The sequence below is a fragment of the Odocoileus virginianus genome, chromosome 15 (assembly GCF_023699985.2).
Source record: "Odocoileus virginianus isolate 20LAN1187 ecotype Illinois chromosome 15, Ovbor_1.2, whole genome shotgun sequence".
NCBI classification, from domain to species: domain Eukaryota; kingdom Metazoa; phylum Chordata; class Mammalia; order Artiodactyla; family Cervidae; genus Odocoileus; species Odocoileus virginianus.
In genome coordinates this window covers 6,217,792-6,242,800 of record NC_069688.1, presented here as the reverse complement: position 1 = coordinate 6,242,800, position 25,009 = coordinate 6,217,792, and positions in this window count along the sequence as shown.

Below are 25,009 nucleotides of genomic sequence, written 5' to 3'. Positions count from 1 at the left end.
GGTGGCTAAAGTATTGGAGTTTCAGCTTCAACATCAGTCCTTCCAATGAACACCCAGGACTGATCTCCTTTAGGATGGACTGGTTGGATCTCCTTGCAGTCCAAGGGACCTCTCAAGAGTCTTCTTCAACACCACAGCTCAAAAGCATCGATTCTTCGGTGCTCAGCTTTCTTTATTGTCCAACTCTCACATCCATACATGACTACTGGAAACACAATAGCTTTGAGTAGACGGACCTTTGTTGGCAAAGAAATGTCTCTGCCTTTTAATATGCTATCTAGGTTGGCCATAACTTTCCTTCCAAGGAAAGTTCATGTGATATGGCATAAGCACATATGCTCAACATCCTCCCTGTTCTTGCTGAGTGATCAAGGATGTGTAATGGTCTTAAGAAGGTAATGTGTGAAGAAAGTGGATCAGAAGAGGCACAAGACCGCACAGCCTCAGGGGTTTCTTGAGCCTTTGTTCAAATCCAGGGATGCAGAGCTGTCCCATGAAGTTACCAAGCCAATGGGTTTGGGCTACAGGTTCAGTTCTCCTATCTAACATTTGGTTGATTGCACTTGCTGTAAGCCAAATGATGACAGGATAAATGCAATCAGTAGAGTGTAAAGAAGCCTGAAGCCTTGTCCTGGTTTTGTTGCTAACCACCTGTGTGACCTGGGGCAAGTCAGTAATGTCTCTGAGCATCGAGTTCTTGCAGCGTAGAATGGGGGTTCAAAGCCCTCCTTGCCCCTAAGAAGAAGTCTCATGGTGTCCAACCAGGACTACAAAACACTTCAAAAAATTACTTAGCAGTGAGGATGGGACAGCAGAACATAGCAATTACATTTTTTAATATATCAGTTTGACTGCTGTAATACATAGCCCCAAAGTAATAACAAGTTAATGCAGAAATTTAAATTTAATTATCTTTCCCATAAAAGTTTGAATAGATGGTCCAAGGCTTGTATGGCCACAGTAATCAGAACTCGGTCTTCTTCTGTCTCATTGTTCTATCATTCTCAAGGTCAAACTTCCTTCTCATGTTCCAGTAAGGCAGCTCCAGTTCCACCAGCCCCATTCTCATTGCATTCAATCAGCAGGAAGAAAGAGTTTCATATAGTCTTTGCTTTCCTATCCTATGAACCAGAACTTACTCACATGGCTCAGTTGCAAAGGACTCTGGGAGGTGAATACTTTAGCTGGGTATCCTGCCCAGGTAAAAAGTCTATACCTCTAAAGAAGAGAAGCACGTATATTGGAAGTTTCAGTTCCTCGCTTCATGCATCTCCGTGGGGCGGGGCAGGCGGTCTTTGAGGATGAGCGCAGTGACTCTGAGTCACGCGTGGCTCTCTCCACTCTCCTCTGCCCGGTGAGCATGACCATGCCACCTCACACAGCCTGGGCAGGTGCCAAGCAGAAGTGCTGTCCACCCTCGTGAGAATCATAGCGTTCTCTCTTGCCTCCTCCCCTTGGGTCAGGGGGTCCTCAACTTGAGAATAGAGGGGTCTTAGCCACTGCTGCCCTCAGGGCCCCTGGGGACAGAGGAGAGAACTGAAACCCCCTAGGGACAGACCGAGGCCTGGGAAGCCCCTGACCAAGCTGAGAACCAGGCCAGGGCATAGGCTCTGGAACTTTCTATCACCTGGGAAAGGACTCAGAGGTAAGATAAGGTTTGTCTGGTTTGAGAAACAGAAAGGAGAACAATGTGGCCGAGGGGACCTGGGCACTGAGTGAGGTTGGCAGGCGGGCAGGGAAAGGGCCCTGATGGGGGGATACCACTGTACCCATAGGAAGATGGTCAGAGGAGGGCCTGCTCCAGGACGGCTGCCCACCAGCGGTCTGTCCCTCGGAGGACAGACCCCAGCCACCTTCCCAGATCAGAGCCCTCCTTGGCAGGAGATGCAATGAGCCTCTTCCTGCTCAGACACAAAGGGTCACAGGGACTGGCAGGTTTACCTTTTCAGAGGCACAGCCCTGTTTGGACCAGGGCTCTGGGAGGATCTCTCCTGTAGGAGCCCCCTTCAGTCCCTTCTCCCCAACAGACAAAGCACCTGGATTCAAAGAGGGAACCTGATTTGCCCAAAGTCACATGGCAACTTAGTAGCAGAGGCCAAGCCCCCAACCTGAAGGTATCTCCAGGTGTTGGAGATGAGTGAGCCCAGCCTTCATGCTTTCCTTGGAATTCTCCCAGTTCTAAAGCTCTCATCTTAAAAATGAGCAAGCCAGGGCTATCCACCAAGTGTTACTTTGTTGTTTTGAGAACAAAAAAAATTAAGCAATGTGTTACATAGACCCTTGTTTTGCTCACAAGCTGAGGTCTCCTGGGGTAGTTTGCTGGGTCCCCCAGAGCTGGTAATTTCGTGCATGAAGCTTCTCTTTGAAACTTTAGGCCAGCAAAAACCAGAGAGAAGGAGAAATATTTTTGGGTCTGAGGTGTAATGATGGTGTCTTCCTCCAGCCCCTGAGGAATAGTCTTTGGCGCATGACCCTTGAAAGTCAAAGGAGAAAAGGAAACATATATCCTTCTGAATGCAGAGTTCCAAAGAATAGCAAGGAGAGATAAGCGATCAACGCAAATAAATAGAGGCAAAAAATAGAATGACTGTTGATCATAGTCATAGATCAATAGTCTATGTTGATCTAATAGATCAACAATAGAAAGACTACAGAGCTCTTCAAGAAAACTAGAGACACCAAGGGAATATTTCATGCATAGATGGCACAATAAAGGATAGAATTGATATGGACCTAAGAAAAGCAGAAGATATTATGCAGAGGTGGCGAGAATACAGAAGAACTATGTAAAAAAGATCTTCACGACCCAGATAATCACGATGGGGTGATCACTCACTTAGAGCCAGACATCCTGGAATGTGAAGTCAAGTGGGCCTTAGGAAGCATCACTACAGACAAAGCTAGTAGAGGTGATGGACTTCCAGCTGAGTTATTTATTTCAAATGCTAAAAGATGATGCTGTGAAAGTGCTGCACTCAGTATGCAGGCAAATTTGGAAAACTGAGCAGTGACCACAGGACTAGAAAAGGTCCGTTTTTTTCCCCAGTCTAAAAGAAAGGCAATGTCAAAGAATGTTCAAAGTACCACACAATTGCACTCATCTCACATGCTAGCAAAGTAATGCTCAAAATTCTCCAAGCCAGGCTTCAACAGTACATGAACCAAGAACTTCCAGATGTTCAAGTGGAATTTAGGAAAGGCAGAGGAACCAGAGATCAAATCGCCAACATCCGTTGGGTCATAGAAAAAGCAAGAGAATTCCAGAAAAAAACATCTATGTCTGCTTCATTGACTATGCTAAAGCCTTTGACTGTGTTGATCACAACAAACTGTGGAAAATTCTTAAAGAGATGGGAATACCAGACCACCTTACTTACCTCCTGAGAAGTCAAGAAGCAGGTAAAGAAGCAACAGTTAGAACTGGACATGGAACAGTGCACTGGTTCCAAATTGGGAAAGGAGTACATAAAGACTGTATATTGTCACCCTGTTTATTTAACTTACATGCAGAGTACATCATGCGAAATGCTGGGCTGGATGAAGCACAAGCTGGAATCAAGATTTCCGGGAGAAAAATCAATAACCTCAGATATGCAGATGACACCACCCTTATGGCAGAAAGTGAACAGGACCTAAAGAGCATCTTGATGAAGGTGAAAGAGGAGAGTGAAAAGTTGGCTTAAAACTCAATATTCAAAAAACTAAGATCATGGCATCCAGTCCCATCACTTCATGGCAAATAGATGGGGAAACAGTGGAAACAGTGAGAGACTTTATTTTTTGGGGATCCAAAATCACTGCAAATAGTGACTGCAGCCATGAAATTAAAAGACGCTTGCTCCTTGGAAGAAAAGCTATGACCAGTCTAGACATCATATTAAAAAGCAGAGACATTACTCTGCAAACAAAGGTCTGTCTAGTCAAGGCTATGGTTTTTCCAGTGGTCATGTACAGATGTGAGAGTTGGACTGTGAAGAAAGCTGAGTGCCGAAGAATTGATGCTTTTGAACTGTGGTGTTGGATAAGACTCTTAAAGAGTCCCTTGGGCTGCAAGGAGATCCAGCCAGTCCTTCCTAAAGGAAATCAGTCCTGAATATTCATTGGAAGGACTGAAGCTGAAGCTGAAGCTCCAATACTGTGACTACCTGATATGAAGGGCCGACTCACTGGATGAGACCTTCATGCTGGGAAAGATTGAGGGCAGAAGAAGTGGATGACAGAGGTTGAGATGGTTGGATGGCATCACTGACTTGATGGACATGAGTTTGAGCAAGCTCTGGGAGTTGGTGATGGACAGGGAAGCCTGGTGTGCTGCAGTCTATGGGGTCACAAAGAATCGGACACAACTGAGTGACTGAACTAACTAACTAACATGACCCTTGATTCCAAGGCTGCTGCTTGGAGTCCCTTCAGGGGTCTATTCATAGAGGGTCTGTGTCTGACAGAATGAACTTTGTATCCCAGACCTCTACTTCTGCGCTGTGTGACCTCAGGCAAGTTGCTTGACCTCTCCTGCATGCCCGGCTCCAGGCTACACAGGCATGAAGTCCATGGGAGCCTGTTCCTCTCTCCCCTCTGACCTGGAGGCGGGCCCTTCCCAGTGGTACAAACAGGAACTGAGCCAGCCCCATGGCTGTGGAAAAGAACTTTCTGGCTGAGAGGGTGTGTTTGTACAGTTTGCTTCTCTGCCCGTAGGGCTCTGGGAAAAGTTCCAGACCTGAGAAAGTTTATCAGATTCCTTTCTTTACCCACCCAGCCTTGAATTTCATGGAAAACAAAACAGATAAGAAAAAAAAAAAAAAGCAGTCTAACATTTGAGTCAGTTACTACATGGAGCTTAAAGTCTTTCAAAACTGAGTTTCTATACTTGACCATCCACTAAGTGGATATTCTTAGACCATATATTTCAAGCTCTTTGAGCCCCAGTTTCCTTACTTCCTGGGTGCAAAATGGGCACAATAACAAAGATCAAACACCTGCAGGGTGTTTAAGGATGAGTCTTCATTCCTAAAGAATATGCCACCCAGCCCTTGGCCTGGAGCCCATGGTCTCAGTGTGGCTGAGATATCTGGTGTTGCTCCCAGAGTCCCTCTCCACAGTCAGCCTCACCACCCGCTCCCAAATATGTCCATATTCCTTCTGCCCAGAGATATTATTTCACATGGCCAAGGGGACCACCTTGGTGGTCCAGTGGTTAAGAATCCACCTGCCAGTGCAGGGGACACGGGTTTGATCCTTGGTCTGGAAAGATTCCAGATGCTGTAGGGCAACTAAGCCCATGTGTCTCAACTACTGAGCCTGTGCTCTAGAGCCCATCTTCCATAACAAGAGAGGCCACCGCAATGAGAAGCCTGTGCACCACAACTAGAGAGTAGTCCCCGCATGCAGCAACGAAGACCTAGCACGGTCCAAAAAAAAAAAAAAAAAAGATAAATAAAAGAAAAAGAACTTTAGACAGCATATTAAAAAGCAGAGACATTACTTTGCCAACAAAGGTCCATCTGATCAAGGCTATGGTTTTTCCAGTAGTCATGTAAGGATGTGAGAGTTGGACTATAAAGAAAGCTGAGCATTGAAGAATTGATGCTTTTGAACTGTGGTGTTGGAGAAGACTCTTGAGAGTCCCTTGGGCTGCAAGAAAATCCAACCAGTCCATCCTAAAGGAGATCAGTCCTGAATATTCATTGGAAAGACTGATGCTGAAGCTGAAACTCCAATACCTTGGCCACCTGATGCGAAGAACTGATTCATTTGAAAAGATCCTGATGCTGGGAAAGATTGAAGGCAGGAGGAGAAGGGGATGACAGAGGATGGGATGGTTGGATGGCATCACCGACTCAATGGACACGAGTTTGAGTAAGCTCTGGGAGTTGGTGATAGATACGGAGGCCTGGCATGCTGCAGTCCATGGGGTCGCAGAGAGTCAGACACGACTAAGCAACTAAACTATATGTGATTAAGCTTAGGGTCTTGAAATGGACCATATAATCCCAAGGGTTTTTAAGAGAGAGAGAGAGAGGATGAGGATCAGAGTCAGAGGTAGAAGGTGATATGACCACGGAGGCGGAGAAAGAAAAGGGGATGTGATTCGGGGCCAGGAGCCAAGGAATGTGGGAGGCTCCTTGGAGCTGGAAAAGGCGAGGATCAGATTGTCCTCTGGAGCCTCCAGAAGAAACACAACCCTGCTGGCACCTTGATCTTAGGCTTCCGAGCTGCAGCACTGGAAAACCATAAATCTGTGTAAACAAAAGATAACTGAGCTTGTGGTACTTGGTTACAGCAGCCATAGAAAATGAATACCAACCTTCAAGAGACAAGGATGCCAAGACCCTGGTGCCCCCAGTTTCTGCCCTTTCCTGATTCTGGGCCTCTAGCCTTCTCTCTGGTTCTGTGAGCTCTCTGACATTCCACACGGCTCAGGTTCCCAGCACCAAGCCCGGCTCTCCAGGGCTCCACCCCACACACAAGCCGAACGTGTTGTCTGCCACGTGCAGTGTTGTTTACACCCCTGTGGATGTTGTTCCTTCGGCCATTTATTTATTTCACATTCTGGTTGATGGCTGTGACTCATAGCAGCTGATAAGACACATGCAGGTGAGGGTTTGTTGTGATTTGTCTCTAGGACCAAAGGGAAGAATCCGATGCTGGATGTAACAAAGGAGAGTTTTCAAGTTACTTGAGCTGCCCTTCAGAAAATGTTGGCCAAAAACCACAAGAGAAAGAAGAGTTGGGCAATTTGGGTATGGAAAAAATTCCCCCTGCAGGCTGGGAGGGTTGACTCCAGCTGTCTGAGTGCTGGTAGCTCATGGGTGATGGGAGCCACCCCCGTTGTGACTTTGAGATTTGAAGAGGGCAAAGCAGTGCTTGCAGGTGTGTGTGAGTGATACACAAAATCCATGCGAAGACCCCTCCCTCAGGCTCCGAGCTCCTGTTTCCAGGAAGGCACTTCTGGTGCTAAGGAGCTGAGCCCTTCAACTCTTGTCTTTGGTTACCTGTTGAATGTTGTATCACTCTGATTAGGTGTCCAGTTCCCAGAGGTCAGAGGGAGATTTCCCTTCATCTTCCAGCCCCCAGCACCTGGCACAAACCATGGACCTGGTGCACAATGAGTACTCAGCAGACATGTACAGAATCAAGCTTTCCTGTCCCTGGCCTCCTCTCCTGAATTCAGCCAGTTCAGTTCAGTTCAGTTGCTCAGTCATGTCCGACTCTTTGTGACCCCATGGACTGCAGCACGCCAGGCCTCCCTGTCTATCACCAATTCTAGGAGCTTGCTCAAACTCATGTCCATCAAGTCAGTGATGCCATCCAACCATTTCATCCTCTGTCGTCTCCTTCTCCTCCTGCCTTCAATTGGGCAGTGGCAATCCTTTACATCTCTAGCACTTCCATTCACTGAAAACTCTTAGGAGGATCCAGAGGAAAGAATATGTGTCTGAGTTCAAGTTCCAGTGTGACCTGAAGCTTGACCTTTGCGAAACCTCTCCCAGTCTGGCTCTCTTCAGCCATGGAGTGGGGTAATAAGACTCTCAAAGGTGGACAGGAGCATATTTGAGCATATGGGCCTTGCAGTGTTGACTGTACCCTGCAGTGCCCAGCACTGGGCCTGTAGAGTGGGCTTGGTGAGTATCCATTTCTTGAACTTGGTGGGGCTATCTCTAGAAGTCAAGTTCCCTCTCTTTCCCCATGACCTTCATTTTTTACCTGCATCCTTCTCCCTTGGCCTCCAGTGTCTCCCTCTGAAGAAGGAGGGATCCATCCAGAAGGTAAGGCTGAGCACTGATCTCTCCCTTCTTTATACCTTGAAGGTTCCCCACTGACTCCAGCCTAAAACCCAATTCTCTCTCTTTTTTAAAACTTCTATTTCTTTCTTTCTGGCTGTGCTGAGTCTTTGTGGCTATGCACAGGGTTTCTCTAGTTGTGTCGGGCTACTTTCTGGTTGCAGTGTGCAGGCTTCTCCCTGCAGTGGCTTCTCTTGTTGTGGAACACACACTCTAGACTGCATGGGCTCAGTAGTTGTGGCACATGGGCTTAGCTTCCCCATGGCATGTGGGATCTTTCCAGACCACAGATCGAACCTGAGTCCTCTGCACGGGAAGGTGGACTTCTACTAGGGAAGCACCTTAAAAAAAAATTTTTTTTTTTAACTTTACTTGTCGCTTCATTTGCTGTGCTGGGTCTTAGTTGCACCATGTGGGATCTAGTTCCCTGAACAGGGATCGAACCCAAGCCCTCTGCACTGGTGGTGCAGAGTCTTAGCCATTGTACCACCAGGGAAGTCCAAGGCCCAGCTCTTCAGCATGGTTGGCAAGGCCTCCCTGCTCCGGCCCTGCCTTTTCCCTCCATCAACCTCTTCGCACCCCTACCTCCAGCCACATGGAACACATCTACCTCCCCACCCACACTGGGCTGTTTAGGCCTCCATTTCTCCCCTTTGCCCGCCATGCCAGTCTCGGGCAGGTGGTTGAGAGCAGTGGTTATAGGCTGAGCTCTAATGGAATCATAATCCCAGTTCTTCCACCTCCTTGCAGGGTGGCCTTGGGCATGCAATTTAGCTTCTCTGGGTGCTTCCTCATTGGTCTGATGAGGAAATTAAATACTTCCTTCTGAGGCACAGTGGATGATTTAATGACTTTTTGCAGGTAGAATTTGGAAGAGGGCTTGGTATATGTATTATATTATATAATTCCTACTCCATTGCTTTAGCTTGGAGAAGATGTTTCAGGTCTCATCTCAAATGTTAGCCCTTCCACAGAACCTTCTTTGAAGTCTCCTATTATTTTTGTGTTGCTGTCTCATCCCCCCTTCAATTCTGTCAGTGTTTGCTTCATATATTTAGGAGCTGATATGTTTGGTGCATAAATATTTATGGTTGCTGTATCTTCCTGGGGAATTGACCCATTTACCACTATGTAACATCGTTCTTGGATTCTTATGACAGTTTTAACTTAAAGTCTATTTTGTTTGCTATTAGTCTAACCAAGTCTACTCTATTTTGGCTACCATTTAGATGGAATGTCATTTTCAATTCCTTCGTTAAATACTTTCATTTAAAAATTGAGTTCTATTACCAAAATGATGGATTTCAAGCAGTTAAAAGTCATCTCTAACCTACTTTTCCATTATTCATAAGAGAATATGTGAAAGTAATTTTCAATAAGCACAAACATTTTTTTCCTTTCTCTCAGTTTTCCCTGTCCTTAATGTATTAATTTTAAAAAATGAATAAAATTGGTTGATATAATATCCCCTTGTTCTTGAGTGGTTTTCTGGTAGACTTTGCCGTGTATTTCTGGCTTCCTTCCCTCTCTGCCTTCTTTCAGGGTTACTGGCACTGTATCACAGTTTTATCATAGCTTGAGAGTTCACACGAGGGGTAGAATCCTAAGGAAACAATCTGAGATGAAAAGTTAGCACTGGGTCCCCTGTTGGTCATAGAATGCTTGTTATAATGCAAACATCTGATGCAATCTGAATGCACAGCTCTTATGTATGGAGCAGAAAAGACAGAGATAAACCACAGGTTGAAATGATAGGCAGCCATAAAAGGCAAGTTTGCAAATATTTGTTCAACACAAAATAAAAGCTCAGGATATGTTAGGTTGAAAGGGAGGATAGGCAACTGTAAATATCTAAAACTATAAGTTCAACCACCGAAAAATACATGTCATAAAAATAATCTGAAAGATAAATTACAAAAATGTTAACAAAAATGTTTATCGCCGAATGATGGCAGTTCGGCTGTAATTTCTTTCTTCCACATTTTGTATTTTTTTAACCTTAATGTGAAAGTATTATTTCCAGAGTCATAAAAGGGGAAGAGAAATCTCTATAACCATATGAAAAAGCAGGAAACACAGTTTTACCCGGTTTCAATTGCATGGGTGGGACGTGGTAGAGGTGGCAGCTGGTTTTATGGTTCTCTTTGGTTGAGCTGAAAATGGACATTCCTTTCAGAAAACCCTCAATGGATGGAGAGGGAGGGCCCCTGAGCCCATCAGACCAGAGTTTCTCTTCCTGCAGCCCCCACAAGGTGATCAGAAATGGACCAGTTGGCCTGGGGGCAGGGCAAGATCTTATGTAATCCGTTGGGACGCACTCACCCAGCTCTCTCCCCCTGGGTGACTCAGTGAGGAGTCAGGCTCTCTGCTGTCTCTCAGAGAACCCCCTAGGAGCGAGCCCCAGGGGTCCACAGCCATGGCCTGCTCACGGATGCGTGGGCACTGTTGTCCCTCCCTCCCCTGCTTCACTCTCCCACCCCCAGTGTTTCCTGAGAGCATTTCCCCAACAAACTACCCATGTGCAAATCCCTGTGTTGGAGTCTGATTCTTAGGAAACTCAACCTAAGACTTGGCATCTCCTGTTGACTCCCCTGGCATTTTGATCATTCTTTTCTTCTCGTGGATCTTACCCCAGGGACACATGAAAGGTCAAGGTCTTGTCCTTGGCACTCACCCCAATCCCAGATCTCTGGTGTGCCCTGCCCTCCAGGTGGGGCTAGTGATGAAGAACCCGTCTGCCAATGCAAGAGACATAAGAGACGTTGGTTCGATCCCTGGGTTGGGAAGATCCCCTGGAGAAGGGCATGGTAACCTCCTCCAGTATTTTTGCCTGGAGAATCCCATGGATAGAGGAACCTTGTGGATGACAGTCCATGGGGTAGCAAAGAGATGGACATGACTGGAGCGCCTTGGCACACACACACTTACCCTCTGCCCTGATCTTTGCATAAAGACCCATCTATGTTTTCTTTTCTGGCTTTTCAAAACTGGCAGCTAGTATGTCCTTGTGCCCTTCTGCAGTCACTTCCCTGATTGCCCAGGCTTTTCTCTCTCTGCAGGAGGGGCTCTCAGCTGCTGTCCTCTGCCCTCATGCAAAGCCCCCTCCTTTAAGCCAGATGGTGATGGTGGGAACCCTCAAGGAGTTTTCTGGGATCACTCAATGTGATCATGGGTGGAGGGACCACGCAGAGTGCTAGCACCCACTAGGTGCTCGGTTAGTCCCCCTGCTGGCTACACTTCAGCTGTGTGCCACTGTGTCTTGGATAGAGTTCTGCAGCTTACTTGGGGCCTGGGAGCAGGAGGGTGACCCAAGGGGGCAGCTCAACCTGGCTCTTGTGGGTGGAGCAGTATGTGTCGCAATATGTTCACAGAAATCATACCATTGGGTAGGTTCCTGTTGGCCCAGAGAAAGGGTCACATTTCACCCACTGATGGTCAACAGTCAGCTTGGAGTGATCCATAGCTCCGCAGCCATCTTGCTAACAACAACATCAAAGGCAACAACAACAATAATACAAACAGTTACTTCTTGACCTAATGACTTTCCGTCTATCACGCACACGCTTGTGCTTCATCTCTCAGCTGTGTCCGACTCTTCACGACCCCGTGACTGTAGCCTGCCAGGCTCCTCTGTCCATGGGGTTCTCCAGACAAGTACACTGGGGTGGGTTGCCATCCCCTCCTCTAGGAGATCTTCCCGCCCCAGGGGTTGAACTGGGGTCTCCTGCATTGCAGGCGGCTTCTTTACCATCTGAGCTACACAGAAGAAGCCAAAACTTTTACAAGGTCATATGTAGTCAGCTCTCCTTTCTTTCTTTTCTGATCCTATCTTTTCCTTGTTCCAGGAATGTGAAAAATAAGGTAAAAATAGAGGAGACAAATCAACAAGGAAAACAAATAGAAAATATCTAACTTATTCATAATTAGGGTTTCTGAGAAAGAAAACAGAAAAATGAGGGAAAACTATTCACATACATACTAGAGTGAAACTTGCTTAAAATAAATATGCAGATTCAATGGGTAAAGTCTCAGAAAAAAATGCCAGAAAATAATTGATGTCAAGATATAGTTACTGGACTTTAATTCTAAGGAAAAGACCTCAAAGACATTAGGGTAGGAAAGCTATGAGTTTTTTCTATTCGGGTAGAAAAAGGTATGCTGATTTTTCTCCAGCAGTTTCAACTGCCAGAAACAATGGCAATGAAATTTTGAAGGAAGGAAGTGGAGTTCAAATACGTAAAATCCAGTCACTCTGACTTCTGTGTATAAAGGCTACAGACAGATATTTGCAGTGAAGCAAGAAATTAGAAATTAGAGTATGCATGAGCTCTTCTTGGGGGGAGAAAAAGAAGAAAATGGGAGAAAAACTAGTTAATATAAATTCCTGTCCCCCAAGTGATAAACACTGACAGGGAGAAGCTCCATAAACAGACCGATGATGAACATCAAGTTCATTTAAACACCCAAGTGATTCAAAACAGATGCAAGAATTAGAGTTCTGAAATAGAATGCAAGTCATATCAAAATTTAATATTGAAAACATCACTAATCATATAAGAACCATGCAGTGGAAAAGGAGGAATGTTAGAAACATACGTAAGGGCACAGACCTCCTTTTTGTCACTTGTTCATTCAACAAATATTAGCTGAGCCCTTACTATGTGTCAGAACAAGGTAAAGCCCCTGCTCTCATAGAGCTGGCATTCTACTGGGCTCTGGGACAACAATTCCTGCTACTTGCTTAGTTTGGGATCATGTTAGGAATCCCTTACGGAACTGCTTGTTCATGCTTTTAATGTCCTCTTTACCTGGAACACTTTTCCTCCCCTTCTTCTGTTTTGCTTCATTGACTCCTGCTGCTGCTAAGTCGCTTCAGTCGTGTCCGACTCTGTGCGACCCCATAGACGGCAGCCCATCAGGCTCCCCCGTCCCTGGGATTCTCCAGGCAAGAACACTGGAGTGGGTTGCCATTTCCTTCTCCAATGCATGAAAGTGAAAAGGGAAAGTGAAGTTGCCCAGCCTACCAGGCTCCTCCATCCATGGGATTTTCCAGGCAGCAGTACTGGAGGGGGGTGCCATTGCCTTCTCCGTCATTGACTCCTACTCAGCTTTAAATCCTCAATTTAGGTGTTAACCTCTTCCAGGAAGCTTTCCCTAATCTCACACTCTGGTTGTTTAAGGTGTCCTTCAAAAGTGGCTTCTTTGGCCACATCTCCTTCCCCAACTCCTGAGAGCTTTTGTTATCTTGATATTTATCAAACTTAATTGTAATTAGGTTTTATTCATCTATCAGTTTTTCTAGAAATTGAGCTACTTGAGACATAGATTATGTCTTCTGTGCCTCTGCATTCTGACTGCAGTGCCAAGCAGGGAAATAAGTAGTAACCAAATGTTTATTAAATAGATTAGTAGACAAACTGAGGGATGGATGGGAGGATGGATGGGTGAGTTGACAGATGAATGGCTGGGTAGGTTGATGAATGGATGAAGAATAAAAGAATGGATAGATAATTCAATGGCTAGATGGATGGATGAATAGTTGTATGTATGGATGAAAATTTAAGAGTGGATAGATAAGTTGGTTGTATATAGGTATGTATGTATATATGAATGAATGAGGTAAAGAAGGGGTGGCTGGGTTAAAGAATGGAAGACAGTGAAAGAATGGCTGGACAGAAGGATGGCAATGGATGAGCTGGTTTCCCCTCATGCCACATCAGGCTTTCCTGGTGGCTCAGATGGGAAAGAGTCTGCCTGCAGTGCAGCAGATCTGGGTTCGATCCTGGGCTGGGAAGATTCCCTGGAGAAGGAAATGGCAACCCACTCCAATATTCTTGCCTGGAAAATCCCAAGAACAGAGGAGTCTGGCAGGCTACTGTCCAGAGGGTCGCAAGAGTCGAACAGGACTTAGTGACTAAACCACCACCGCCATGCCATATCACCCTCTATAACCCACAGTACACCTTATCAATGTAAACTAGAAACCCACGCATGCCACGCAGTGCCTCAGTCTTTCTCCTCCTTTCCACTGGCTACTTAATAAAGTCTATGCTCCTCACTGTGATGTGTAATGCCCTCTATGATCTGATTTCTTCTTGCCTCTCTAGGCTCGTGTCTCACGGTCGTGTCAGCCCCTGATTCAAGCAGCATGTATTACTTGTAAGTAGCCACCTGGTCTAAGTGTGGATGAAAGTCAGCCACTGACACGGCCTCTAACTGGCACCTTTCTGCTTTGGCTTTTCCTGCTTCCTCTTCCTGGAATTTCGCAGGATTCTTTTTCGCCTAGTTTGTCCCACCGCTCCCTGTATAGAATTACACCTTTACATCCGAAACTCTCTGATTTGCTGATTTGTTTACTTGTGTGTCTTTTGTACTAGGCTGTGAATTTCTTGAGAAGACAGGCCTAAATCTTGTTCAGTTTAGAATAAGATGCTATACTAGGCAAAGAATAGATATTCAATAAATATGTGTGAAAATATAACTCTGTGATAGACAGACTAATGGCCCCTAAAGATGTTTGGGTCCTTATCCCTGGAACTTGTAAGTATTTCACTATACATGGCAAAGGGAACTTTGCAATTGTGATAAAGTGAAGGATTTTTAGACTGAGAGGTTATCTATTTTATTTTATATACCATAGTGTATACACCAGAGAAGGCAATGGCACCCCACTCCAGTACTCTTGCCTGGAGAATCCCGGGGATGGGAAGCCTGGTGGGCTGCCGTCTATGGGGTCTCACCGGGTTGGACGCGACTGACGTGACTTAGCAGCAGCAGCAGCAGTGTATATACATTAATTCCAAACTTCTAATTTATCCCTTGCCCTGGGTTATTCAGGTGGCACCAAAGTAACCACAAGGCATCTTCAGAGATGGAAGAGTCAGAGAAGGAAATGTGATGATAGAAGCAGAGACATTACTTCACCAACAAAGGTCCATCTAGTCAAGGCTATGGTTTTTCCAGTGGTCATGTATGGATGTGAGAGTTGGACTGTGAAGAAAGCTGAGTGCTGAAAAATTGATGCTTTTGAACTGTGGTGTTGGAGAAGACACTTGAGAGTCCCTTGGACTGCAAGGCGCTCAAACCAGTCCATCCTAAAGGAAACCAGTCCTGGGTGTTCATTGGAAGGACTGATGCTGAAGCTGAAACTGCAATATTTTGGCCACCTGATGTGAAGAGCTTACTCATTTGAAAAGACCCTGATGCTGGGAAAGATTAAGGATAGGAGGAGAAGGGGACAACAGAGGATGAGATGGTTGGATGGCATCACCGATTCAATGGACATGAGTTTGGGTGGACTCCGGGAGTTGGTGATGGACAGGGAGGCCTGGAGTGCTGCAGTCCATGGGGTTGCAAAGAGTCGGACACGACTGAGTGACTGAAATGAACTGAACTGAACTGATAGAAGCAGCTGTCATAGTGAAGTGACTGCTGACTTTGAAAAATGGAGAGAGGAAGTGGGGGAAGGGATAAATTGAAAGTTTGGGATTAATATATACACACTAGTGTGTATCAAATAAAACAGATAATCAATAAGAACCTATTGTAAGCATAAGGAACAATACTCGATATCCTATAATGACTATATGGTAGGTTTTTCCAGTAGTCATGTACATATATGAGAGTTGGACCATGAAGAAGACCGAGTGCTAAAGAGTTGATGCTTTCGGATTGTGGTGCTAAAGAAGACTCTTGAGAGTCCCTTGGGCAGCAAGGAGATTAAACCAGTCAATCCTAAAGGAAATCAGTCCTGAATGTTCATTGGAAGGACTAATACTGAACCTGAAGCTCCAATACTTTGGCCACCTGATGCAAAGAGCCAACTCCTTGAAAAAGACCCTGATGCTGAGAAAGATTGAAGCAGGAGGAGAAACTTCTCAGAAAATGAGATGATTAGATAGCATCACCAACTCAATGGACATGAATTTGGGCAGACTCTGGGAGATAGTGGAGGACGGGGAGCCTGGCATGCTACAGTCACAGTCACAAAGGTTTGAACATAACTTAGAGGCTGAAACACAGCAACAAATATGGGGAAAGAATCTGAAAAAAAATGGGCTATATGTATATGGATAACTGAATCACTTTGCTATACACCTGAAATCAATATAACATTGTAAATCAACTATACTTCAATAGAAAATAAAAATTCAATTTTTTTACAAAGAAGGAAGAGGCAATGAGCCAAGGAATGCAGCTTGATTCCAGAAGCTGGAAAAGAAACATAAACAAAATTCTCCCCCAGGAGCCTCCAGAAGAACATAGCCCTGCTGACACCTTGATTTTAGGTCATGGAGTCCCACTTAGGGATATACCGTCTTCTTCATTCACCATGTTTACCAAGTGCTTGTGGTCAGTACTAATAATCCCTGATGAACTTCCCCGGTGGCTCAGATAGTAAAGCGTCTGCCTACAATGCAGGAGACCCGGGTTCGATCCCTGGGCTGGGAAGATCCCCTGGAGAAGGAAATGGCAACCCACTCCAGTATTCTAGCCTGGAAAATCCCATGGACGGAGGATCCTGGTCGGCTACAGTCCTTGAGGTCGCGAAGAGTCAGACACGACTGAGCGACTTGACTTTCACACACTAACAATCCCAGGGGTTACCAAGATGCTCAGTCCACAACGGGTGAGCCTTCATGGAGCCCCCAAGTTCACAGAGACTGCAAGATCCTAAGCTCGTGTCAGTTTAAGGCACTGACTTCTTATTGCAGCAGGAATAAGAAAACATCAGAAAAGGAGCGGCTAACACGCGGGGAAGGCTCCCTGCGTCTTCCCTGATGCTTGGCTCGGCGCACCTGTTGTCTTCCAGCCCCAGCAGGCTGACAAGTGATGTGACTGTCACATGGATACTAAGGGGCAGGAGGGGTTGGAACCCAGGCAGTCTGGCTCCAGAGCCCCAGCTCTTAGCTGCTCCCCTGAGTTAAAAGATGCTGGACATCTTCACTGCTGTGACCCCCAGGCACCGCAGCTGACTGTGGTAGTGTGGATTCTAAGGAAAAATCTCAAAGAACCTCAGTTCCCTCCTCATCCAGACCCCAGAGGCTGGAATCTCTCTTTCCTCTTCACTTTCCACCTTCTCTTTGCCTCCTTCCGCGAGGAGGAAGCCGGCGGCACGAAGGAAAACAGCCGGAGCGGTAGATGGACCTTGCTGGGAGCCAAGCGAGCCAGGAGGCAGCTCGGGGAGCTCGGCCAGGCTGCACCCCTGCCTCTGCCCTGGGGCCCCCAGTCCTGGCCTCCCACTGAGACGCTGAGGTGTTCGGGTGCCAAGTCAGCCTCAGGCTCCGGCCAGGTGGGCTGTGGCTTTTCCCAGAAATCGTCACGCTGTGCCAGTCTTCTCCTGGAATCCACGCTGCCCACAGTGCCAGGCAGAGTCTGGCTCCGCTGCTCTGGCCGGCCTGCGTGGGGGTGGGCAGCTCTGGGGCTGAGGCCGCTGCACCCAGGCCCCTGGGTCGTCAGGACCCCCTCCTGAGGCCCGCTAGAGGTCTGCACCCACAGACCCGGTGACGCAGAGCAGGGCAAGAGAAAACGTGGACAGTGGGTAGACGGAAAACTCAGCTCCCCTCACCGGCAATCAAAGAAACATACGTTGGTTACCTGTCACACTCATGATGTTAAAAATGCCAATACTCACGCTTTCACAGGTCCTGAAACAGATTTGCTGGGAATCAGTTTGGTGGTGGTGGTCATTTAGTCGCTAAGTCGTGTCCAACTCTTGTGATCCCATGGACTGCAGCCCACCAGGCTCCTCTGTCCATGGAATTCTCCAGGCAAGGATACTGGAGTGGGTTGCCACTTCCTTCTCCAGGGATCTTCCCAACCCAGGGATCAAACCCAGGTCTCCTGCACTGCAGGCAGATTCTTAACCGACTGAGCTATGAGGGGAGCCCAGAAATCAGTTTAGGCTTATAATATTGTTTTGAAAGGACTTCCCAGGTTTCTCAGCAATAAAAATCCACCTGCTAAGCAGGAGACTCAGGTTGGATCCTTGGGTTGGGAAGATCCCCTGGAGAAGGGAATGGCTACCCACTCCAGTATTCTTGCCTGGAGAATCCCGTGGGCAGAGAGGAGTCTAGAGAGCTACAGTCCATGGGGTCACACAGAGCTGGACACGACTTAGCGACTAAACAATAGCAACAATTATTTTGAAAACTTCATTCTCTCTGGTCCACTAATTTCACTTCTAGGGACTCATTCAAAAGGGAAAGACAAACAGACAACTGAATTGCAGTTTATGTAGAACCATTATCATTGCCAGGTTAGGTATAAGAATTAAAAAGGAACAATGCCAAAGTCAGTTTAGGGGATCAGTTATATTTTGGTGATTCTGAATGATAGTAAGCTAGGTAGACAATACAATGAAAATTTTATAGGACTTCAATAGCGTGAGAAACTTTTTCTGATGAAGGATTATGTGATAATAAGAAAATACAAACTTAATAGATATTGTGTGATTCAATCAGGGTAGGGGCACACACATGCACACACTTTTTTAAAAGGATATCCCAGAATACTGAGTGTGGTTATCTCTGTAACTAGTAGGTATAGCTTTTACTTTCTTTCTTATAATTATTTGTCTTCTCCAAATTGACTTATATTAAGTTTCAGTTACTTTTAAATCAGAATAAACACAGGTGTTAGTTCTTTAATCCACATCAGAGATACACTGTCTTCTTCATTCATCATGTTTACCAAGTGCTGACTTTGTGGTCAGTGCTAATAATCACACGTGTTACCAAGATGCTTGTCCACAGCAGGCGAGCCTCCATGGAGTCCTGAAGTTCACAGAGACTGTGAGATCTGGGCTCACCCAGGGACACAGAGCCCTCAGGAGCCACCTTTTCTTATACAAAGAGGCAGGTCTGTCTGTGCGCTCCACTGGCAAACACATGTTTAAGCAACCAGCCCCAGGGTGTATCAGCTCACCTCACCTCCGTCCGCTTCACGTGTGCCTGCCTGGGAAGGACTCCAGGCACGTTAGGTGGACATTTATATTTTTGGAAACAAAACTGATCAACAGCAGGCAAAAGCAGTGTCTGCCTTCACTTTCAGAAACCCAACTCTGACCTCACAATGGGGCACCTTAGACTCCCTCCCTAGGCAGCCCCGGGTGTCCGAACCCCAGGCCCTCTCCCTCCTCCTTCCTTCGGTGTAGATGGTCCTCTTTTCCCAGAAGACCTGACCTTGAAGAACAGGAGCCAGAGACCTGAGTCTGAAGTCCAGCTTCACCACTCACAGGTTGTATGACCTTGAGCAAATTACCGAACCTCTTCAAGCTCAGTTTCCTCATCTGAAAAATGGACACAAGACCATGCCTCTTTCAAAGAAGTGGATTTTGAGTGTTCATCAATTAGAGTAAGTACTTCATGAGTTCTCACTGTGTCTGGGCCCCCTGGTACAGAGGGCAAGGTGCTGTGCTGATAAACCACACTTTGCAAAAGGAGAGAAAGGCCCTGATATGTGGCCTTTGCCAGATGCTGTGCAGTAAACACACCCACCATCATCCGTTTCAAGCTACTGATGGTTTAACTGGTTGGCAAGATTCCTGCATCTTTAACAACTGGCTTTTAGGATCTCATGAGCTTCTGTACTCGGTCTGTCCTGGGAGGACCCACTGAATCCTGATCTTCATGGGCTCACGGTTTGATGGGGAAAACCAAGAACAATTTTTACAGTGATTTAATATCTTTCTGTCCCACCTGTAGGCTTTGTGACAGCAAGGGCAATTTTTATTTTTAGGAAACTTTTTCTTACCTTGTGACCTTCAGTCCTGGCAAACAGGAAGTTACCTAAAAACACATGTTGAATGAATGAACAAATATCTTCAACAAAAAACAAAATGATCGAACATTGGGTTAAATGTTGAGATGCAGAGTAACAAGGAAAAAGTCTTTTTCAACAGGTGGCCTCTCAGAGGAAAATATATTTAAGAATTAAATGAAACAGCAGTAATTTTTTTTTTTTTTTTTTTGGCTGTGCTGCATAGTTTGCAAGATCTTAGTTTCCTGACCAGGGCTTGAACCTGGGGCCACGGCAATGAAAGCACCAAGTCCTAACCATTGGACCTCCAGGGAATTCCCTCAGTCTTTTCTTAATATTTCCTGTGTGGAAGTCCAACCTCTTCTGGAAAGCTTCTAGTCATGGGGAGCTCCCTGCCATACAGAATGAGGCTTTCCATTTCCCAAAGTGGAAAGCCTCTCTGAGGGTGTGGGGTGAGTTCTGTGGAGCTGACAGGAGAGAAGAGACCCTACCTCTGCTAAGCACCTACTATGTGCCAGCCACCCAGGGCACAGTGTTCTGTCCATCACCTCCCTGAGTCTTCCTAATGTGGGTGTGACTCACTCTCCTCATCTTATACAAGGAAACTGAGGCAGTGAGAGACTGAGTCACGTGCTTGAGGACTCACCACCAGGATGCTCAAACCTGGCTCTTGCCTCAGGCTGCCCGATGCCTGATGCACAGAACCCAAGCCCAACACCCTTGGGGTGGGCACTTCCTGTGCCATGTCTACCTGAACGATGCCCCCACAGTGGGACGAGACTCCCCGAGAGGCCATGGGTCTCTGAGAGCCCCTGACGGCAAACTCAAGCCACCTTGAGTGATATCCGGGGATTGAGGTGCTTACTCGGTGCCCCAAATACCCTCATCTGTTTTCCTTCCACCCTGTCACATACTCCTCAGCACAGGCAGAAGAGTTCATGGTTAATGACCGCTCAGTCCTAAAGGAAGTCAACCCTGAATATTCATTGGAAGGACTGTTGCTGAAGCTGAACGCCAATACTTTGGCTGCCTAATTCAAAGAGCTGACTCACTGGAAAAGACCCTGATGCTGGGAAAGATTGAAGGCAAGAGGAGAAAGGGGAGACAGAGTATGAGACGGTTGGATGGCATCACTGACTTGATGGATTTGAGCTGAGTGAACTCCAGGAGTTGGTGATGGACGGGGAATCCTGGCATGCTGCAGTCCATGGGGTCACAAAGAGTCAGACATGACTTAGTGACTGAACAGTGATAGCAAGCATTAGCTGAGTGGACAAAGGCACGTCCCTTGCAGGGGCAGGTAAGAAAAGCTGGACCCAGAACCTGAGACCAGCTCAGGTCTCAGGAGCTCAACCCCACAGGAGGCCACACGTTCTCAACCACGTTGGATTTGCCCCCAGCCCAGACACAGCTTAGCCCCTGAATAATGAACAAAGTCCCCGGGGAGATTGGGCCCAGTGAACTGTGTTTAAAAAAGACAGATATGGAAGCCTCGGGACCTGGGTTACTCATTAAATTTTATTAAATGCTGATATTGCCAGCCCTCATACATCGGCCAAGGGTGCTAAGTCATCAAAAGGCCGAGGCAGACAAACAAGAGCCTTACTGATTAACCAAGCCCTGCTTTCCAGGCCTGCCAGCTGCCAGGCCTCCCTGGCTGTCTCTGCTCCCGCTGGTCCTGGGGCCTCAACTGCCGCCTCTGGCCTGGCCCTGACACTGGCTCCAAGTTAAAGACACTCAAACATTCACCCTGCTGCGCTGAGTTGCTCAGTCATGTCTGACTCTTTGCGACCCCATGGACTGTAGCCCTCCAGACTCCTCTGTCCATGGAATTCTCTAGGCAGGAATACTGGAGTGGGTTGCCATGCCCTTCTCCAGGGGATCTTCCTGATTCAGGGATCAAACCCAGGTCTTCTGCATTTGCAGGCAGATTCTTCACCACCTGAGCCACCAGGGAAACCCACATTCACTGGTGAACTCACAGGTCCTCAAAGTTTTCATGAATAATACTTGCAGAGAAACAGAAAGGTGGGAAGAAAAATGACCATCAAGAAAAGCAAACAGCAAAAATGGAAAAGAAATTCTGGAATCTTCCGAAGTTCCCAGGGCTCTGTCTTAGCTGATGGTGTATGAGTTTCCTGTGTCTGCTGTGAAAAATTGCCACATGCTTAGGAGCTTAATCTTCCCAGGTGGTGCCCTGGTAAGGATCCTGCCTGCCAATGCAGGAGATGCAAGAGATGCGGGTTCGATCTCTGGGTTGGGAGATCCCCTGGAGGAGGAAATGGCAACCCACTCCAGTATTCTTGGCTGGAGAATTCCAAGGACAGAGAAGCCTGCCAGGCTCTAGTCCATGGGGTCACAAAGAGTCAGACATGACTCAGCTCAAGGCAATCAAATTAACAGGGGCTTAAAGCAACGGGACCTGGTTATATCACAGTTCTGGGGTTCAGATGTTCAAAATGGGACTGTGTTTCTTCTGGAGGCTCGAGGCGAGAATCAGCAGCTTGAGGCTGCCCACCGTTCCTCAAATCAGGGCCCGCATCACCCTGCCTCCCACATCTCCATCTGGGACTCCAACCTCCTGCCTCCTTCTTCTCAGGACCCTTGTGACCACATGAAGCTGGCCAGATGATGTAGGATGATCTTTCCATTTCAAGGCCCTTAACTTAATCACATTTGCAAAGTCCCTCTCACGTAAGGTAACATGCTTTCAGATTCCGGTTGCCAGCATGTGGACCTCACTGGGGAGGGGGCCGTTACTGGGGGGCGAACAGTGGGCTTTGCTAGTGGCTCAGGGGTAAAGAACCTGCCTGTCAATGTAGGAAACATGGGTTCGATCCCTGGGTCTGGAAGATTCCCTGGAGAAGGAAATGGCAACCCACTCCAGTATTGCTGCCTGGGAAATCCCATAGACAAAGGAGCCTACTGTCCTTGGGGTTGCAAAGAGTCAGACTTGACTTAATAACCAAAACAACAACAACAAATATCAACAGTGGGTTTGCACTCTCTTTGCAATAATCACATTGTCCTAAGGATGTCAAGCTTCCCACTGACCCACACGCAGAGGCATCCCAGAATTTCCTTGCTGAAGGGGTTGTGTGCCAGGGCCGGGAGGAGCCTTCCCTCAGGGTGACAAGGTGCAGCTTGCTCTGGGGGGGTGACACTCACGCTGCCAGGCATCACCACCTCTGGGCACATCCTCACCCTTGGATGCTGATAAAGCTCTGGCTTCTATTTTCAGCCAGGGCCCCTCTCTTAGCCTTGACTCTGGAACCAGACTTGGCTACGCCAAGATCAAGAATAACTGGACAAATTACTCCTGCCTCTGACTGTCTGTTAGCAAAGCATCAATGCCATTCCCTCCCCAAAGCTGTTGTGAAGACTGGAAATGGTGAACTGCAATTCAGATCACTCAGACACCCATAAAGGTCTCCTTGCACTTTGGAGAAAGGATAAGATCTCTGAAGAACAGCTCGGATTCTGGCACTCTCTGCCTGACACACTCCAGAAGCACTTAGATTAAGAGTGCTTAATCTAAGCACCCTGCCCACCTCTCTCCTCTTGCCCCAAATCATCCCCACTGGCCCACTTCCAGTTCCTTAAATACATCAAATGCACTTCTGGGATTTGCCCATCTTCCCTATCTCTCCAGCACACTCTTCCCCAGCTAAGTCAGCCACGGTCTCTCGCCTTTGGCACTGAGCCCAGAGCCCACCGCTCAGGGCTGATCAGTCTGAGTCGTTCCTGCACTTCCTCTCCATCTGAGCACCATGCTTCTTTCCTTCATCACACGTGTCACGTTCCTCCTCCTCCTGGGCACTGAGCTGGACCCCACCTCCCGCCTTCCTTGCAGTGAGGCGTGGTCACATGACTGTCCTTGCTGCTGGTGGCACATGTGTGGGAGTGATGCCTTCGGTTACTTCACTCAGTTATACAAACTTCCTGCCTGGTCCTCGCTGCTCTCTCTGTTCCCAACTGTGAGGCCAAGTACAGAGCATCCAGTGAGGATGAGGAGGGCCTGGCAGATGGGGAAAGGGGTCACATGCTAGTGAAGACTTCACCTTCTAATCAGAGAAGCCCTGATAAACACCCACCCCGGATTTCTCCATGAGTAAGAAAGAAAGTCCCATTGTTCTAAGCTGAGATTTGGGGTTGCTGGTCAACCCTGACATTTTTGTATCTGCTGCCTCGTTTATTGCCCATCTCACTAAAATGTCAGCTCCAGGAGCACAGGGTCACTGCCTATGTTGGTTCCTGTTGTCTCAGCTCTGAACACAGTGTCTCTGACACAAGGTAGGTGCACAAACTAAGATTTTTTTGGATAAATAAATACATGAGCTGTATTTTTGTTGAGTTTTCAGATATTATGAGCTGTCAGGTTGCCCTGACTCCCCTTTCTAAATGCTCTATGGCAATCTAATTCCCACCCCAAGATTTTGCAGATTGCCATGGACTTGAGCTCAAGGGTTCAGAGTTCTGGCTTTTTTTTTTTTTTTGAGTTCTGGCATTTTGCTCCCCTTTCCACTGGACTGTTTAAGTCTGAGTGTCTTCATTTCGTCATATTCAGTTTGACAAGTTAAGCATGGAACCCCATCTCTTTCTGTGCACATACACACGCAAGCACACACACACACCAGCCCAGGGTGTTTGTGGGTACAGGATACTTGACCAAAGTTAGAGGGGAGCAGAGGACCACATTTATCCCAGTGTCATGTATGCAGCATCCAAATGAAGTCAACGACCCATTTTTACTTTCGGGGGCCCCTTGCGGCTCCGCCCAGGTACTTACTCTCCCTGCCGCATCTCTCTACACGCTATTCTCACTGCCTGGCCCTTTCCTGGTTCTCTTTTTCCTCTTTTTCCTCTCTTCTCTCTCCTTGCTGCAGATGTGCTTTTATCCCCAAATGATGGCAACACCGTCTCCCATTTTGCACTCTCTTCAACTATGTGACTCGCCATCCTCTGGTCGAGAGGCGGGGTCTCTCTCCACGCCCTCTTGACTCTAAGCAGGTCTGTCTGTTACTGCTTCTTCCTGATACAACAGGGAAGTCAGGTTCATGGCTTCTGAGTCCAGGACCTTATAGGCGATGCAGCTTCTGCCTTGTCCCCTTGGACGCCTGCTTTTGGCAACCTGAGCCGATGTGTAAGAGATACAGCTCCCCTGGGGCCACCATAGTGTAAAGAAGCCCAGGCCACATGGAGAGGCTGTGATGCTGGCTCTGGTCGCCAGCCCCAGCTGAGGCTGCAGCGATCCCCAGTTGGGGAGCAGAGGTGCCTCTTGATGTTCTCAGCTGCCTGACATTGAGGCAGCCCATCTGGCCGAGTCTTCCCAGCTGAGCCACTTTGCTGCGCTCCACCCCACTTTCTGACCCACAGAATTCAGGAGCATAATAAAACTGTGGTTTTCCATCTTCAGGTTTGGGGGTTCTTTACACTTCTAATAGAGCAGCTGGAATATCCCCTCCCAG